Source organism: Pantherophis guttatus, chromosome 2 (genome assembly GCF_059756535.1).
Source record: "Pantherophis guttatus breed Tessera chromosome 2, ASM5975653v1, whole genome shotgun sequence".
In the NCBI taxonomy this organism is placed as follows: domain Eukaryota; kingdom Metazoa; phylum Chordata; class Lepidosauria; order Squamata; family Colubridae; genus Pantherophis; species Pantherophis guttatus.
In genome coordinates, this window is record NC_142064.1 from 275514991 (window position 1) to 275532190 (window position 17200).

Genomic DNA, 17200 nt, shown 5'->3' on the forward strand with positions numbered 1-17200 from the left:
TTTGCTTTCCTGGCCACAAAACCAGGAAATCGCGTTAAAAGGTGGTTGAAGAAGAGCTGGGCCAACTCCATCATCCTTTCTTCTGCTGCTATCCAAATTATCATCTGCTCCATCTGGCTTGGAGCTTTTCCCCCATTCCCTGACTCTGACTTTCACTCCCAGCCTGGAGTGATCATCCTGCAATGCAACGAAGGGTCTGTTGTCATGTTCTATACTACCCTCAGTTATCTGGGATTCCTGGCTGCCATCTGCTTTACAGTGGCTTTCCTAGCCAGGAATCTGCCTGGAGCTTTCAACGAAGCCAAGCTGATCACCTTCAGCATGCTGGTCTTCTGCAGCGTCTGGGTGACTTTTGTGCCCACTTATCTGAGCACCAAAGGGAAATACATGGTGGCCGTTCAGGTCTTCTCCATCTTGTCCTCCAGTGCTGGTCTGCTGGGCTGCATCTTCATCCCCAAGTGCTACATTATCATTCTGAGGCCACACTTGAATACAAAGAAGCAGCTTATGGCCAAAACAAATGCAGAAATGTGAAACATAAGAATTTTCGCTCTCAAAATTTTCTGAAAGTCGAAACTTTGAATATGATGCAAGATGTTGTCCATACATGAGTGGGCGAATGATTTTGCTTGGAAAAATTAAAGGCCAGTCCGAAAATAGTGTCCTCCATCGTTTTCCAGCTCATTGCACGATGGACACTTAGCTCTTTTGACTAGTTGAATCATCCTGTGCCCTTAGCTGATCCCTGAAAATGCCCCAGCAAGATATTTTAAACATGAGGTTTCTACAATGGGAACCTTGTTGATATGGCAGAAATAATTGTATAAATGCAGTGGAGGCTGTAAAAATGCCATTATTTTAGTTCTATGCTAGTTTATCTGCAGTTGGGATTCTTTGTCCTATTGGACCCAAGATGTCAACACCATCAACATAATACTGCATTCCATCTACTGTGCCATAAATAAATAAATAAATAAATAAATAAATAAATAAATAAATAAATAAATAAATAAATAAATAAATAAATTTATTTCTATACCGCCCTTCTCCCGAAGGACTCAGGGCGGTGTACAGCCTATTAAAAACACAAAGACAGACATCAGTTAAAATTAATTAAAATGATTATATAGTTTCGGCTCAGATTTTAAACCCCAAAAATTTAAAACCCAATTTAAAAATCATTACATTTATAGCCCGGCTTGGCGGAACAGCAGGGTCTTGAGGGCACAGCTCATTATTATAAATTAATATAATATAAAGATGGTGGTTGTTATGAAGAAGCAAACGATTTCTCCTCTGGCAGATAGAAATGTGGGTGGTGGGAGTGCTTATCTACTCATTCTGATCAGTCATTGCACCTCTTTCTACCGATCCCTGTGTCATGTAGGACACAGAACTTAATGTTAATCCCACATACCTGTAGGATTTTGTAGGTGGCAAAAACGGCTGCAATCTCAGAGAAGGTGTCACTCTCGGTCCCTTCAAGGACAATAAAAAGCTCTTTCTGCCTTCTACAGCTAAACTTAGGAACCTTGACCTCCCCAGCAGAGAGCAGGTTCAGCACAGCATCCCAAGTCCTTCTGGGGTTCAAATAATTGTCATGAAGAATTTAACCCAGGTGGACATTTGGAAGGAGGTGGAAATGCTGGTTGATCTCTTGGATGGCAAAAAAGAAGTAGAGGTCTTTGCAGCATTGGGTGGATGCTCTCCTAATAAAAGCTAATGTGAATTGATTAGAATAGAACCAAAAAGAAACAGGGAGAAAAAAACAGAAAAAAGCTAAAAGCATACCAAGAAAAAAATTCTGGTTTAAAAAAACCAGAATGATATAAATAAAGCTATAGAAATATAAAGAAGTAACTTCCAATATTCTTCACGGTAATTATAAGTACTTTTATATTTTAACCTCTCTCTCTCTCTCTCTCTCTCTCTCTCTCTCTCTCTCTCTCGTTACATTGTAACTTTCTTCTTTTTATAGTCTATCCTGTCCAATCATTAAAAGAATAAGTCATACGAGGATTTTTGTGGACTTTTTATGCAAAAAGACACTAAAGGTGTTTCAGTCACCAATAAAGGTACATCGCCCTTTCATTCAGGTAGTCCTTGATTTACAACACTTAATGACAATTCAAAGTTACAATGGCACTGAATAATAACAACTATGTTATTAATTTAATGACGGTAGTGATTCCCTTAACCATGTGGCAAGAAAAGTCATAAAATGGGGAAAAGCTCACTTAACCAATTTCTCACTCAGCGACATACATTTTGGGCTTAATTGAGGTCGTAAGTTGAGGACTACCTGTACAAGAAATCCATTTGCCCATCTCAGCAAGTTCTGTCCATTTCACCAACCAATTCCTCCATGGTGGGCAGGGCTGAATTTTTCTGAATCTTCCATGTGGAATAGAAAAAAAATGGCTGCTGCCAGGTTAGATTCAAAGTTGACAGTTGCTGCAGCCAACTGTCACTGACCGGGATCTTTGTTCTGTTGCTAGGCAACTAACCTAATTGAACCTCCCTTCTGCTCTCCTTCATCCTGGGCCATGACAAATCAACACTTCAAGAGCCCAAAAAAACAGCAAAGAGGACAAAGGAACACCTTGTCTTGTCCCCTTCTAGATACCACATGGTTTACTTAGATTACTATTAATCATAATTGGAGTCTTCTGACACTAAATTCCTTGAATAAAATTCTCAGCAAAGTTCATTTCTTCCAGAACTTTAAGTAAAAAAGACCAATTCAAATCCCAGGTCCCCTCAAACTAGCTTCTGGGTGGATGTGGGAAGAAATCACGTTTCACCATCCCCCACATTGGTGGCACTGCCACCATCTCCCCTGCGGACCTCATGGCCAACTCTTTATTTAACAAACCAAGAAACTTTAAAATATAGAGCTTTTCAGTGTCTTACATGACTAGGGAAAGACAACACGGAGAATGCCAAGGGAAAAAAAACTTTCAATCTCTCCCTTAACTTTCTCCCTATTTACTCAATGATACAAGCTATCACTTTCCTGTCTTTTAGTCACCTCTCATTCAAACTCTGATATTTCTGATGTATTCTATTTCTAGAACAGATCGGAAATGAAATTTCACTTCAGATACTTCAGGAATTTTAAAATTGGCTCCAATTTAAGGTAAATAAACCAAGATTTAAAAGAAAAGAAAATTGCAAACAGGCCCTAGTCTTAACTTTAGAGAGGGTTCAAGGGACTGATTGCTTCCATAGCAGGGGTGAAATGTAAAATTTGTTACTACCGGTTCTGTGGGCATGGCTTGGTGGTGGTGGGGTAATCTGACTGGGTGGACATGGCCAACTTTTTTTTTTATTTTAACTTTTCAAAGCATTTTTTCTGCAATTGCAAAAAAAATGCTTTGAAAAGCCTCTGCCGATCAGGAACACAGCTGGGATCGTCAGAGCCTTTTCAAAGCATGTGTTAAACCACCTCTTCTGCTGAAGAGGTTGAAGAAAAAAATGCTTTGAAAAGCCTCTGAGATCCCAGCTGAGCCCCGCGATCATCAGAGGTTTTTTTTTTTTACTTTTAAAAGCATTTTTTCGGCGGAAGAAGTTGTAGAAAAAAAGCTTTTAAAAGTTTTTTTTTAAAAAGCCTCTGATGATCGTGTTCCTCAGCTGGGCATGGTGGGGGGGTGGGACACAGGGATTTTTGCTACCGGTTCTCCGAACTACCAACCACCATTGCTACCAGATCGGGCGATCCAGTCCAAACCGGGAGCATTTCACCCCTACTCCATAGCTCTGGGTGACCTTGCAAAAGGACAGCAAAAGTTACCTTGTTCTTGATATATCTTCATCTATTTTCTGGATGAGTCCTGACAGGAAGGATAACCACCAGAGAACAGGGCCTCCAAGGGTGTATCTGGGATTTTTCACTAGCATCCTTTTCTCTAGCTTCTCCTTTGCAGATGGGACCGTGAAGTAGTTTAGGATCCCAAGAGGATAAGTTGTTTCTCAGTGTAATGATCACAATTCTGGGTTTGGAACATCTGCTGCTGCATCTCCAGTGACTACCTTTGATGTAAACATTAGACTGAAGCAACATGCAAAGGTCTTGCATCAGGAAAGAATATATGCATCAGATCACAGGCTGTGTGGCACAAGTTTTGGGACAGGCAGGGACTGTGCTTTTGAATGTACATTTCTTTCCTTTCAAGACAAAAATCAGTTTGTCTCTATCTAAATTGGCAAAGTCCCTGGCATTTCCATCTTGTAGAGTGTTTTGAATTCTTCTAACTCTTCTTGTTCTTGTTTAGAAATAGGAAAGGGGTTGATTCAACGCTTGGATTATGGACCTCTTTCTTCTGCTTCTGATGCTTCTGGTGTCCCAGCAAGTCTCTGGGAAGCTTACACTGAACTGCCCGCTGAGTTTGGAGCACCAGGATGAAAGCTATCCATGGAGCTATTATAGGCCAGGAGACCATCTCATTGGTGTAGTCCTCTGTGCCACAAGAATATTGAGTGAAATGTTGCTTTTCAACATGGCTCCAAATAAAAAGTCTCACTCGTAAGTCGTTAATGTGTGTGATGGAGTTGCATTCCCTGCATTTACACTTCTGTTCTTTTTATTTCCCTGACTCCTATGTTACAGGACCTGTCTAATTTCCTGAATCCTTTTGATTTCCATGGCTTCCCTGTTCTGTCTTCTTTTGCAGAAGAAACTCAAATCCATAGATGGGGCAAGGAAAACACCTGAAAGAATTCAAGATTGATGATGGAAAGAGCTGTAGTTTCCTCTGACCAGCCCTTTTCCATTCTTTTATAACATCTCATTGATAGCCATTCTCTCATTCTTATAGAAAGAGAGGATGAGTTGTTTGCAGAATCACTTTTCCTGGCCACCTATGAACAAGCATCTTCTTTTTATGATGGTTCTACTCTAATGATTCAATTAGTTTGAAACCGAGTTAATGAAAATCAGCACTACTACAAAATGATATATTTTTAACTTTTAACCCTGGTGTTGGTTAATCTCAATCCCATCTTCTGAACAATAATAAAATGGTTGACTATTATTTGCCCATGGTTATGGATCAGTATTAGCATAAGGATCTAAAGGGTAATAAATAAACTTGAACATTATTTTACAGTCAGACATTTAATGATATGAATAGAATCATCCGCTTCATTATGACCATTGAAGAGATCAACAAGAATCAACCGTACCTCCAAAATGTCACTCTTGGCTACAACATCCAGAATGACTATTTTAACACAATTGGCACTTCAGAAGCTTTGCTAGACATGCTCTCTACCGGAGATGCCAATGTTCCCAATTACAGCTGTGGAAGGAAGGACAACCTTTTGGCTCTTCTTGATGCAGCTGCCAGTGATATCTCCATCCAGATGTCAACCTTAGTAGGCACTTACAAAGTGGCACAGGTTTGTGTGCGTGTTTGTGTTTCTCTATCTGGTCAAGTGAATGGAACAATAGATCCAACCATTTTGTTTATATTAGTTAGTTTACTTTATTGTCATTGAACCTTGTATAATGAAATTAAATGCCGTCTTCAGTGTTCATCATACATAAGAAAACTATAAAAATAAAACAAAAACACACATCCTTCACATTCTATACAATTGAATTGAAATCCACTGATACTGCATTAATATAACACTATAAAATAGAATTCAATATAGTTACTGCACTGGCATAGAAGCTATCTTTCAGCCTCTTTGTCCTTCTTTTTATTATCCTGTACCGTCTGCCAGATGGTTATAGTTTGGGGGGGGAAAAGGGGTGCCCAGGATGAGATGGATCTTTAAGAATGTTTTGAACTTTCTAAAGGCAGCGGGAGCTATAAAGCTCTTCCAAAGAGGGGAGAGGGCAACCAATGATCCTCTGGGCAATGATGCTAATCCTCTGGAGTGCTGTCCAATCTGCCACTCTGCAATTGGCAAACCATACATAGATGCAGTAGGTTAAAATACTCTCTATGGTGCAGTGATAGAAGGTCACCAATTTTTCACCAGTGCTTTTGACCAGTGCTGCAATATGAGTTCCCCAGGTCAGGTCGTCTTTTATGATAACACCCAAAAACTTAAAACTGCCCACTTGCTTTACTTGGTCTCCATTGATAACCAAGGCTTGGATGTCTGATCTATTCCTTCTGTAGTCCACTATAAGCTCCTTGGTCTTATTGGTGTTAAGGACCAAATTATTGTCTCCATACCATGAAAGCAACAAGTCTACCTCATCTCGATAGGCAGACTCATCTCCTCAGAGATGAATTCCACCACTGTTGTAATTAAATAATAGAATTGCTGGCATGAGTAGGAATATAGTCATGTACATAAACAGTACAGAGTGAGGGAATCAACACACAACCCTGTGGTATACCAGTATTAAGAATAAGGGTTGAGGAGATATGAATTATGGAATTCAAGAACTGCTTTCCACTGTGGTCATTTCAGTTGTCATTCCTATGGCTTACGATCCAGAGTTGGGAAGGATCAAAGCAATCATATCCTCTCATGACACCATCCCCATTGCTTTGGGGCTTTCTGCTACACATTTGAGAAAGTTAGCAGAGGTTCTGTGTCTAGTCAAATTGTCTTCTGTGTAAAAGGAAACTGGAGCAAAGATTGAAAGTTCTTGTTTTGTAGATTATTTTAGCCAAAATAATATTTTTCAATGGTAACATATTCTAGATTCATGGAAAAAGTCCCAGTGAATTATCTTACTGATGCACACCCCTTACAGACCTCTTAGGAATGGGGTGAGGTCAACAATAGACAGTTTAAAGTTAAAATTAGGGGATGTTGAGGATGTAACAAAAGAGTCAGGTAGTGCATTCCAGGCATTGACCACTCTGTTGCTGAAGTCGTATTTTCTGCAATCGAGTTTAGAGAGGTTTACCTTGAGTTTGTATCTATTCTGTGCTCGTGTATTGTTGTGATTGAAGCTGAAGTAGTCATTGACAGATAGGACATTGTAGCGGATAATTTTGTGTACTACGTTTGGGTCGGACCGTAAGTGGCGTAGTTCTAGTATATGAAATATACCATATTTATATTAATTTGTATATGAAAGAGAGATCAGTATCTTAAACCGCACATTAGATGAAGGACTTTTTGGAATCTTTGCATTAAACCAATATATTTTCTTTGCAATCAGAATTTTAAAACGTACTTATAATATGAAACTGTACTTGAACAAAAGAGTTCAGCTGGTATCCCCATATGTGGATCTCATGATGGTAACTTGTAGTGATGATACAGAAATATTATTTGTAGTCTTTATTCTTTTCTGCTTATTATATTATGTATCTTCATATGGGGTCTAGTAACTGATCAACCACCTACTATTCTTATATGTTCATAAGAAACAAATTGGATGGATTAAAAGCTAACATTTGGACTTGATCTGACCCCAAATATAACACAGAATTCTTCATAACTTTTTTTCAGACCAGTTATGAAATTGTTTCAGAGGCTCTGAGTGATAAAAGTCAATTCCCCTTTTTCCACCCGATGTTCCCCAAAGAAGGGATCCAATATCCCGGCATTGTCCAACTGCTCCTCCATTTCAGATGGACTTTGATTGGTCTCTTTGCTTCAGACACAGAAAATGGAGAGAATTTCATGAGGACTTTTACTCGGATGCTTGTCAGGAATGGGATTTGTGTTGTTATATCACAACGATTCTCAACGACTCGATTTACAGCACCTCTCAGGAATGCCATCTCTAAGTGGAGACAAGTCAATGTCTTTCTTCACTCCATCGAACATGTTCCTCTTTTGGAGAGAATTATTCCTTTCCATTTAACATTTAGGCACTTGTCTGGACCTATAGAAGGGAAAGTCTGGATCCTCACAATCTTTGAGAAACATTACATGCGAAGGAACATATATTTCAAGTACATTCATAGTGTATGGAGTTTTCGTTTACAGGAAAAAAAAGTGACAAAAGATAATGCTGTATACAAGTTCCACTTTATAGAACCCCAATATCGAGATCGGTCTTTGCACTGTTCTTTTTCAAAGCATGCCTTTTCTGTCAAAGGTCGTAGAAGATGCACCCAGAAAGCACCAATGGAGGATAAAATAAGCAGCATGAAGATTGTAACTAAAGTAAAAGTTTTCAGTATCGTGAGGACTCTGACCCACGTCTTGAATGCTGCATATGCCTCCAGTTCCAGGAGAAGAAGAAAGAAAGACAAAGAGAAGTTGAGGACATCAAGGCTGCATCCATGGCAGGTATTGGATCCCAATATACCTTGATATTACAGACTGAAAATTTTCTTCCCCTTCGGGGCTCTCAGGTTGCCTTGATGCTGACCTTCCTCCTCCTCTGATTCAGCTGCTGGAGGGGCCGGTGGCTGACAGGCCATAACAAATGTCTTTTTCTCCCCCTGTTGTTCAATTTATTTGTCATTTACTCTAGAATCTTCCCTATAATTGGCCAATTGTGTTAAATATATTTTCTCAATAATATTTTGTCAGTCTGTGATTGACAAATTTTACTGATTTTTTTTTTTGTTCACTTGTGGAAATAACACCTGTTCTAATTAAGCATATTTACAACTGCTAAAGCTGTAAAGATTTAAATGTGAATAGACCATGTAGGACAGGGGTGTCCATCACATACAAGGCCACACACACACCAGCTCAGCAAAGGCAAAAAATGTCATGATACGTCACAATACATCATGTGACGTGATTCAGTTTGACATCCACGATGTAGGATAAGAAACCAAGGTTTCTGCTTTTAAAATTCATGGACTTTTCCATTCTAGCTTCATCCCTTTATGAAGAAGAGTGTATTTTGTAATATTTCCCTTTGGAAACTGTACGTGGATCAAAATGGAGATATAGCTGCAGATCTGGACATTGTGAGCGGGGTGGTTGACCCCAAAGATTACTTCCTCAAAGGCAAACTGGGGAGTTTTGAAAAAAAGGGACTTTTTGTCAACCAAGATGCTCTTCAACAGCTAACATCGCTCAACCAGGTGAGAAAAATATCAGTGTCTTTTCTCTATTGTCCAAAGTTGTAACGCCTTTTTCAAGCAAGCTAAGCATAGTCACCATGGCTTAATGGTGAAATGAAGCCACGTGAAACTGATGAGAGGGGCCATCAGGTACTTGGATTGTGATTCTGATAGCTTTGCTTGTTCCTTGGCAAAGAAGGAGGCAATTTTGTTTAGTAGTTTCTGAATTTGGTGTCAGACTGAATCCAATGAAATTCAGTCAAAACCAGGGTGAAATCAGACTGGTTCAGACAGGTCCTGGGGAACCGCTAGGGATTATTGGCATCAGTTCGCCGAACAAGAAGTAATTATGCCTTCTTGGCACCACCAACACCTGCCCAGTTGCCGCTCACCTCTTTGCATCCGTGCATCAGGCACTGTACCCATCTACTCATCATCATCATCATCAGCTACCTCTAGACCTGGGGGCTTATGATTCTCCATCTGAGAACCAATGGACAGCCCAGGCTCTGCCTCTGTCTCTCTCTCTCTCTTTCTGCCAGCTCCATTCCCTCTTCCCTCTTGGAGCTCTCAGGCTGCCTTGATGCTGATCCTGACTCCCACACCTCCTCTTCCTCTGATTTGGCTGCTGGAGGGACTGGCGGCTAACAGGCCACAACAGTAATGTTTTAAGCAGCCCAGAGTTATCCAGAGTGATGCATTCCTCTCTTTCCCCACACATGGATAGAGCAACCTGACTTCTGTTCCTAAAAAGGGGGTCCAAGGCTTTCAGTTCACATGAAATCATAATGACTGTTGTGATATGAGATAATGCCCTTACCCAGAAGAATTGAAATAAGACTTTGATCCAAAGAAAAGTTTTTCCTCATATCAGAAGTCATGAGTGACAATTTGAAAGGAAATGCTACCAGTACTTAGATTTGGCCTTTGGCTTGTAAGAAGGCACTTCCATCTGAAAAGTTCTTGAATGCAATTTTTACCTTGATTGTTAGATACTAAAGTCTCTCTGGGCAAAAAAGGAGGCTCCAGATTTAATTAATAATAAATGTATGTTAGTCTTTCTATGCCAATTGATGTCACAGAATTGTAGTTATTAAACAAAAAGGTTTTTCTTGGATATCTAGCTGGGCCTTAGAAACATCTCCTTCTGTCACAAGAGTCAGGCTCATGTCCAACTTCCGGCAGCAAAAAGTACTTGACTTACCCTGTTTGAGGCTTCTCATGATCTCATGTCCATTTTACACAGGGGTGGGCTTCAAAAATTTTACTAAGAGGTTCAGGGCCGGATTTTCCTATAGGCTAACTAGGCTTCAGCCTAGGGCCTCAAGATCAAGAGGGGCCTACATTCAAATTGTTAGCAAAATTAAAATTACACTTTCACTATAGGTGAAAGGGCCTCATAAGTGGAATAGCCTAGGGCCTCTTTTCATCTAAATCCGGCCCTGCAGAGGTTCTCTGCCCAGTTGCTGGGTGGGTGTGATCATGGTGGTTGTGGCCTAGTCAGCCTCCTGCACCACAACAGGAGGGGCTTTTTCGATCCTCCAGGAATGTGAAAATGGCCTCCCCAGGCTCCAGAGGCCCATTTTTCACCCTCCCTGAGCCTTCATGCATACCCTGCACATATCTGCATCCCAAACAGGCCGAATGGGGACTCCTGGGAGTGGCAGAATGCCGTGGGTGGGGCCAGCCAGGAATGGGATTTGGGGTTTCTCTGAACTGCACAGAATCTTTGCTAGAGGTTCTCCCAAACTCCTGCGAGCCCCCAGCAGCCCACCCCTGATCTTACATCACAACAGTTCCAGAAATTAGGCAATTTTAGTCTTATTTCACTAGCATGGCAGCCGCATGACTTGAGGAAATAAATATATAAAGAAACAAATAACATTCTCTTTAAGGTTGACTGCCCTTATTTGGAAGCACCTTTTGCTTTGTAGCTTTAGTAGAAAACTGTTTTGAACCCCTTTCAAAGGGCTTTACAATGTTTTATATAGTCCTTAAGAATTTTTTTGCAGCTCTTACTAGTAAGAAGTTGGATTTTTTAATCACAATTTTATTTTTTGAAAATCAATCTAATGGAGTAAAAATTTTAATACATTTATAAATTTAATTTAAATTTAGAATCAATCAATTTATTACAGTCTTAGACCAGAAACCAGAACAAATAAAAATGCTCAGTAAATATACAATGAAAAATTATAGTAAAAAATAATAAATAACACTAAAATCTATAATAAAATCCAGTCTGTCAATTATACATGGTCTAACTATGCTACAATTGCAATCCATCAACTGTGTGGCCCGTTGTAGGTTCAGCGCTAAAAGGGAAAAGACTAAGCAGTGCCAAGGCTTTGCCACATTTGTTATATAACATAACTATGGTGGAGAAGACACGTGTTTGCGATGAATCCCCAGTGCTGCTGTGCAGAATCTGGACACATGCACTGAAGTTATGTTCGTCCTTAAGCAGCCACTGAAGATAGGTCGAATCAGAACAGCCAGGATACCTACCAGTAGCAGTTATGGGCAGAATATGCTTTTTCCTAATCTCTGTATAAAAGCAACATCTAAGGAGCATGTGACCCACAGTCTCCACCTCTCCTGAGCTGCAGGAACAGAGTCTTTCCATCAATGGTATCCTTTTATACTTGCCGTACAGGACGGCCGATGGAAGTGCATGGCACCGTGCTAGCAAAAATGCTAAATTTAATGATGAAAATTTACAGTTAAATTAAATACAATTTAATATGAATAGATAATCATACCTGAATGTCATGGATACCTGAAGAATGGAGGAATGCATGTTAAGATGGCTATAAGGAGGAAGCCACTGGTTGTCATTTAATGCTTAAATATTTTTTCAGTTCAATCCTTCTAGACTTTATTAACTAGAAAAGTACCTTATTGCAAAGGGATCTGCCAGAAGCAAAGGTGAGGAACTAAATGAAGAAACCGCAAGTCATTTGGAATTAGTTAGAAATCTTATATATTCATCTAACTGAGGCCCATAGTGTACTGGACTAATGTTTACATTGACCTCTATTCTCCATGGATGGTCAGTCCTGACATGTTTTCTTTGGCATTCCTTATTTGCCTGCTTTAGAGTTTCCCTCAATCCAAATGTGTGGAAAATTGTCATCCTGGATTTGTCAAGCAGGCTCGAGAAGGAGAGCCAGTTTGCTGCTACGATTGCATTCCTTGTCCAAAGGGGACCATCTCCACTCAGGAAGGTGGGTAACTCTGGAGGAAGAATGCTGGATTCGTCCAGAGCATCTAGATCGAGATGCATGTTGAAGACACATTTAATTTTTAATACGTTGCTGGTTTTTTTTCATAATGTGAATAATAAGAAAAAGATCTTGAAGGATGAGATTGGAAGAGATAGGAGGACATGGTGGATTCTGCAAGGTTACTTATGCCAGGGAAAATCTCTCTTCTATTTGTCAGTTTAGAAGTGTCCTGTCATCTTACCTTTACTGGGAACATCTGAATTCTTTGAAATGTGAGAAATGGTTTCAGATCAGTGGTGGGATTCTACCGGTTTGGACCGGTTCGGGCGAACCATTAGCTCCAACTTTCAGCCATGAGCAAACTGGTTTTCTCTTTCTTTGGAGTGGCCCACATGACCATCCCTGCATTATACTCATCTATATTTCTGTTTCCGAAGCCCAGCTGATCAGGGCGGCAAAGTGGATTGCCACTCCTCAGCTGTTTTCCTTGCTCTCAGCAACGCGGAAGTTCACTTTTCTACAAACTGCACACACGAACACAGCAAACCAGTTGAGTACAGCATGCACTCAGCGAACCAGTTGTTGAACCGGGAGGATCCCACCCCTGTTTCAGATGAATGGCTTTTTCTCATCCAAGATAACTTTACTTCATAGGCCTGTGATACATCAATCAATCATGCAACCAATATTTCAATCAATTAATCCATCAGTCGATCTTTATTAAGTTCATAGGGATACATAAGCAGAACGAACTAATTGGGAGGATCACAGAGGGAGAGCTTTGGGTTTAAGAAATAAGAGAGAGCCAAGTGAAATCCATCAAGAGGATATCAGTGTGAGAGGAGAGATGGAAACTAAATTTACCATTATTAGGCATAAAATCTGTCTCTTTCCTCTCAAATACTTTCACTTGTGATTTTAGAAGTAAAAGACAAATATTGTTTATAGCCCAGTTCAACCCTCCCAGGTTCAATAAAACCACCATAATGGATCCATTATTAGGATCCTTACTAAGCCTGTCTATCTAATCTAATCTCATCTTTTTAATTTTATTGGATATTAAACAGTGAAATACAATATAATATAATAGAAAGGAAGAGGAAAAGAGAATTAATAAAGAACAATCTACATATTATGAACTTATACCAATGTGAAAATCATTAAGTCTTTAAAAGTACTATTAAATCAAGAGAGTATGGAAATAGATTAATTCATCTTTTCATTTTTAGAAGTCATTGCAGAAAAAGGTAATAATCTCAGTTTATGTTCTTGAATTAGTTCAGGAATCGATTTATTTATTTTTTTTACATCAAATCATTTTGATATGAAGTGATTTTAGGCAGAATGTGGTTAAATCAACAATGAAACATTTTACAAAACCAACCTAAAGCATGTAACAGAAATAATAAAGATAGAAAGAGGCAACTACATCGGCATGTTACATGTGATGCAACCAGTACACGGGATCCCTCTCATTAGGGGGTCCCCGGATTTGTTGAAAGAATCACATATTAAGGAATTTCTAGAGGGGCTCAAGGATTGCAGCCAATTTCACACTTGGGGGACTTAATGCCTATTTCCAGAAATCAGCACACCACCTTCTTTCTTGAAGGAGGCCCTCTTCTCAAGAGGCTCACCGTGGACCTCAGCATGAAAACCAGAGCAGATATGATAGACGTGCCCCAAAGTGCAGGATGAGAATGTGGCATGTTGCATCAGTTAAGGTGGTTGTGACTCCGACTATTTCTTTTTTGGATTTTATTTCTTCTTGTTGTTTTTATAGCTGTATATATTGGGGGGTGGGGGTTTGCTGGCTATAAGCTGCCCAAAGTTTGCTTTAAAAAGGTCAGCCAGACTAATGTTTTATATATGTATGCAGCCTCCTATTTACGATTTGTTATGACAGTTCCTGTCTCTCAGTATCAGTTGTCATCCAAAGAAGGTCTTTCTTGAGATGTGAAAGGAGAGACTATAAAAGCAATATTGCTTTCTGTTTTGTCAGATACTGAAAAATGCACCCAGTGCCCAGATGATCAATATCCAACTGCGAACCGAATCCAATGTATCCCAAAAAGAATAATCTTCCTGTCCTATGAAGAAACTCTCAGCATCGTCCTGATCTCATTTGCCCTAATCTTGTTCCTAACCACCGGTTTTGTTTCACTCATATTCCTTCAATACCGAGAAACTCCCATTGTCAAAGCCAACAACCGGGACCTTTCCTACATCCTCCTGGTCTCTCTCCTGCTCTGTTTCTTATCCTCCTTGTTCTTTATTGGCCGACCAAGGAAAGCCTCCTGCCTTCTCCGACAAGCAGTCTTCAGCATTGTCTTCTCAATAGCTGTGTCTTCTGTGTTGGCCAAAACGATCACAGTGGTATTGGCCTTCCTGGCTTCAAAACCAGGAAACAGGATGAGAAGGTGGTTGGGGAAGAGCTTGGCCAACTCCATCATCCTTTCTGGTTCTGGTTTCCAGATTGTCATCTGTGCCTTGTGGCTGGGAATTTCTCCCCCATTCCCTGACTCTGACCTCCACTCCCAGCCTGAGGAGATCATCCTTCAATGCAATGAAGGCTCCATCACCATGTTTTATGTTGTCCTTGGCTATATGTGTTTCCTAGCCACCATTTGCTTTACTGTAGCTTTTTTGGCAAGGAACCTGCCTGGGGCCTTCAATGAAGCTAAGCTGATCACTTTCAGCATGCTGGTTTTCTGCAGTGTCTGGGTCTCCTTCCTGCCCGCCTACCTGAGCACCAAAGGAAAGTCTATGGTAGTCGTGCAGATCTTCTCCATCTTGGCCTCCAGTGCTGGGCTGCTGGGCTGCATCTTCTTTCCCAAATGCTACATCATCCTCCTGAGGCCAGATCTAAATACAAAGGAACACCTAATGACAAAAGTAGGGAAATAATAGTGAAACTGTTTTTAGGCTCATAACGTTTCATTTTTCATTGCCGTTTTTGGTGTGCTTGTATTCTTCCTTTGCATAAATTGGACAATTAAGGTTATTAAAAAGCAATTGAATAGAAATATGAAGAGTTTAAGAGTAATCAAATTAAAATACAATATAATCTTCAAACAGTAAAATAACTGAATAATTAAACCCCTCCCCAGTTGCAACACTCTAAATGACCTACCCTAGTTATGTTGCAGGTGTTCGATTACATTATAGAATTTGGACCTCAGAATTTCAGGACTTGGTCTTGAGACATCACTGCTCTAACAGCCTTTCTGAACATAACTGAAAAGTAATGATCCAACAGCAAAACAACATCTGGAAAGCTGAATAGTTTCTGTGAATATTTGATCCAGGGAAGACAGAGAAAACATCCTCATACCAGAGGATGGTCTCTTATCCAAAGAAGCCACATGATACTCTAGTCCCCAAAATAGATAGCTTTCTGCATTGTACTATGTGAATGGGAAAAGAATATATGCTAGATATATGATATCAGGAGGATATTCCTGGAACGTCACTATCCTGACTTAACTAGGGAGCTGCAGGGAGAGCCCACCGTCTCCAGGAGCTGCCTAGAGGAGAACTGGCTTTGCCACATCCAAAGATGATTTTTGACCTTCCAGGACCACCAGAAGTCGGGAAATGGGCTGTTTCCAGCCTCTGGGGGGCAGGGAGGCCGTTTTTGCTCTCCCCAAGCTCCTAGAAAGCCTCTAGAGCCTGGGAGGGCAAAAAACTGGTCCCACCAGTCCCACTGGAAGTTGGGAAATGAGCCATTTCCAGCCTCTGGAGGGCGTCCGGGGGTGGGGGGGTGGGGAAGGCTATTTTCACCCTTGTCAGGCTCCATGAAAGCTTCTGGAGCCTAGAGAGAGCAAAAAACAGACCTTCCAGGCCCACTGTAAGTTGGGAAACGGGACGTTTCCAGCCTGCAGAAGGCTTCCGGATGGGTGGGGAAGGCCTGTTTTCACCCTCCCTAGGCTCTTAGAAAGCCTCTGGGGCCTGGGGAGGATGAAAAGAAACAGGCCCCACCGGTCCCACCAGAAGTCGGGAAATGGGCTGTTTTCAGCCTCTGGAGGGCCTTCAGGGGGATGGGGAAGTCCGTTTTCACCTTTGTCAGGCTCCAAGAAAGCCTATGGAGCCTGAGGAGAGCAAAAAACAGGCCTTCCGGGCCCACTTGAAGTTGGGAAATGGACCATTTCAGGCCTCAGGAGGGCCTCCGGGGGGCTGGGGTTGGATGGTCTCAAACGTGTCTCCTTAATAGCTCTATGGGAATCAGTATTCCCATTCCCCTGAGGTCTGTGTAGTACTGGAAGGAAATGGATATTTATCCTCTTTAAATATTACAAGTTCCTCATTTAAATGACACATAATTTCTTCACATAAACTCCCCATCCTTGTGGTCACCACTACTGACTGACAAAAGATAAATATTAAACCTCCCCCAGGACTGAAGTCAAAGTCTTCCTCTCTACTGGATCCTTTGTGCCCTCCAGTAACCCCCAGAAGGCCGGATGAGTTCATGTGCTTTCCGAGGACAGTAGAAAAGTTGCTCTATAAAAGTGACCGTGTCAAATGAACTCCGCCTCTGCCTCAAGCCATTTGCACTGTGGTGCTCTTTGGGAGACCCAGCCTGGATCTGAACCATAATTTCCTTCTAATGATATATACCTAAAAGTGTCAAACAAAGCCTGGGCTTCCCTGCCAAATCGGTTTTTCAAAGAGGAGCTTGTAAAAGAGTTTTGAAAATGGAGCACTGAAAAAGCTTTCAAAGAGGAGCTTCCAATCAATAACAAGATAAGTCGTATGACAATTTTTGTGGACTTTTTATGCAAAAAGACACTAAGGGTGTTTCAGTCACCAAAAAAGGTACATTGCCCTTTAATTCACATAGTCCTTGACTTACAACAGTTCACTTAATGACAATTCAAAGTTAAAATGGCACTGAAAAAAAGTGACTTATGGCCATTTTTCACACTTATGACCTTTGTAGCATTTGAACATACATTTTGATTTACATTCAGATGCTTGACAACTGACTCACATTTATGACCGTTGAAGGGACCCGGGGTCATG

The 17200-nt window shown here is 40.7% G+C and overlaps 2 long non-coding RNA genes across 2 annotated transcripts; both read left to right on the forward strand.

Annotated features, from left to right (window-relative positions):
* The first annotated feature begins 1737 nt into the window (after positions 1-1737).
* On the forward strand, positions 1738-5417 carry LOC148115951 (uncharacterized). Its single transcript, XR_015731797.1, has 3 exons — positions 1738-1878; positions 3075-3139; positions 4275-5417. It is a non-coding gene; the product is annotated as an uncharacterized LOC148115951 (long non-coding RNA).
* A 3322-nt stretch (positions 5418-8739) lies between these two features.
* On the forward strand, positions 8740-14265 carry LOC132710402 (uncharacterized). Its single transcript, XR_009621096.2, has 3 exons — positions 8740-8969; positions 12049-12175; positions 14178-14265. It is a non-coding gene; the product is annotated as an uncharacterized LOC132710402 (long non-coding RNA).
* Positions 14266-17200: the final 2935 nt, after the last annotated feature.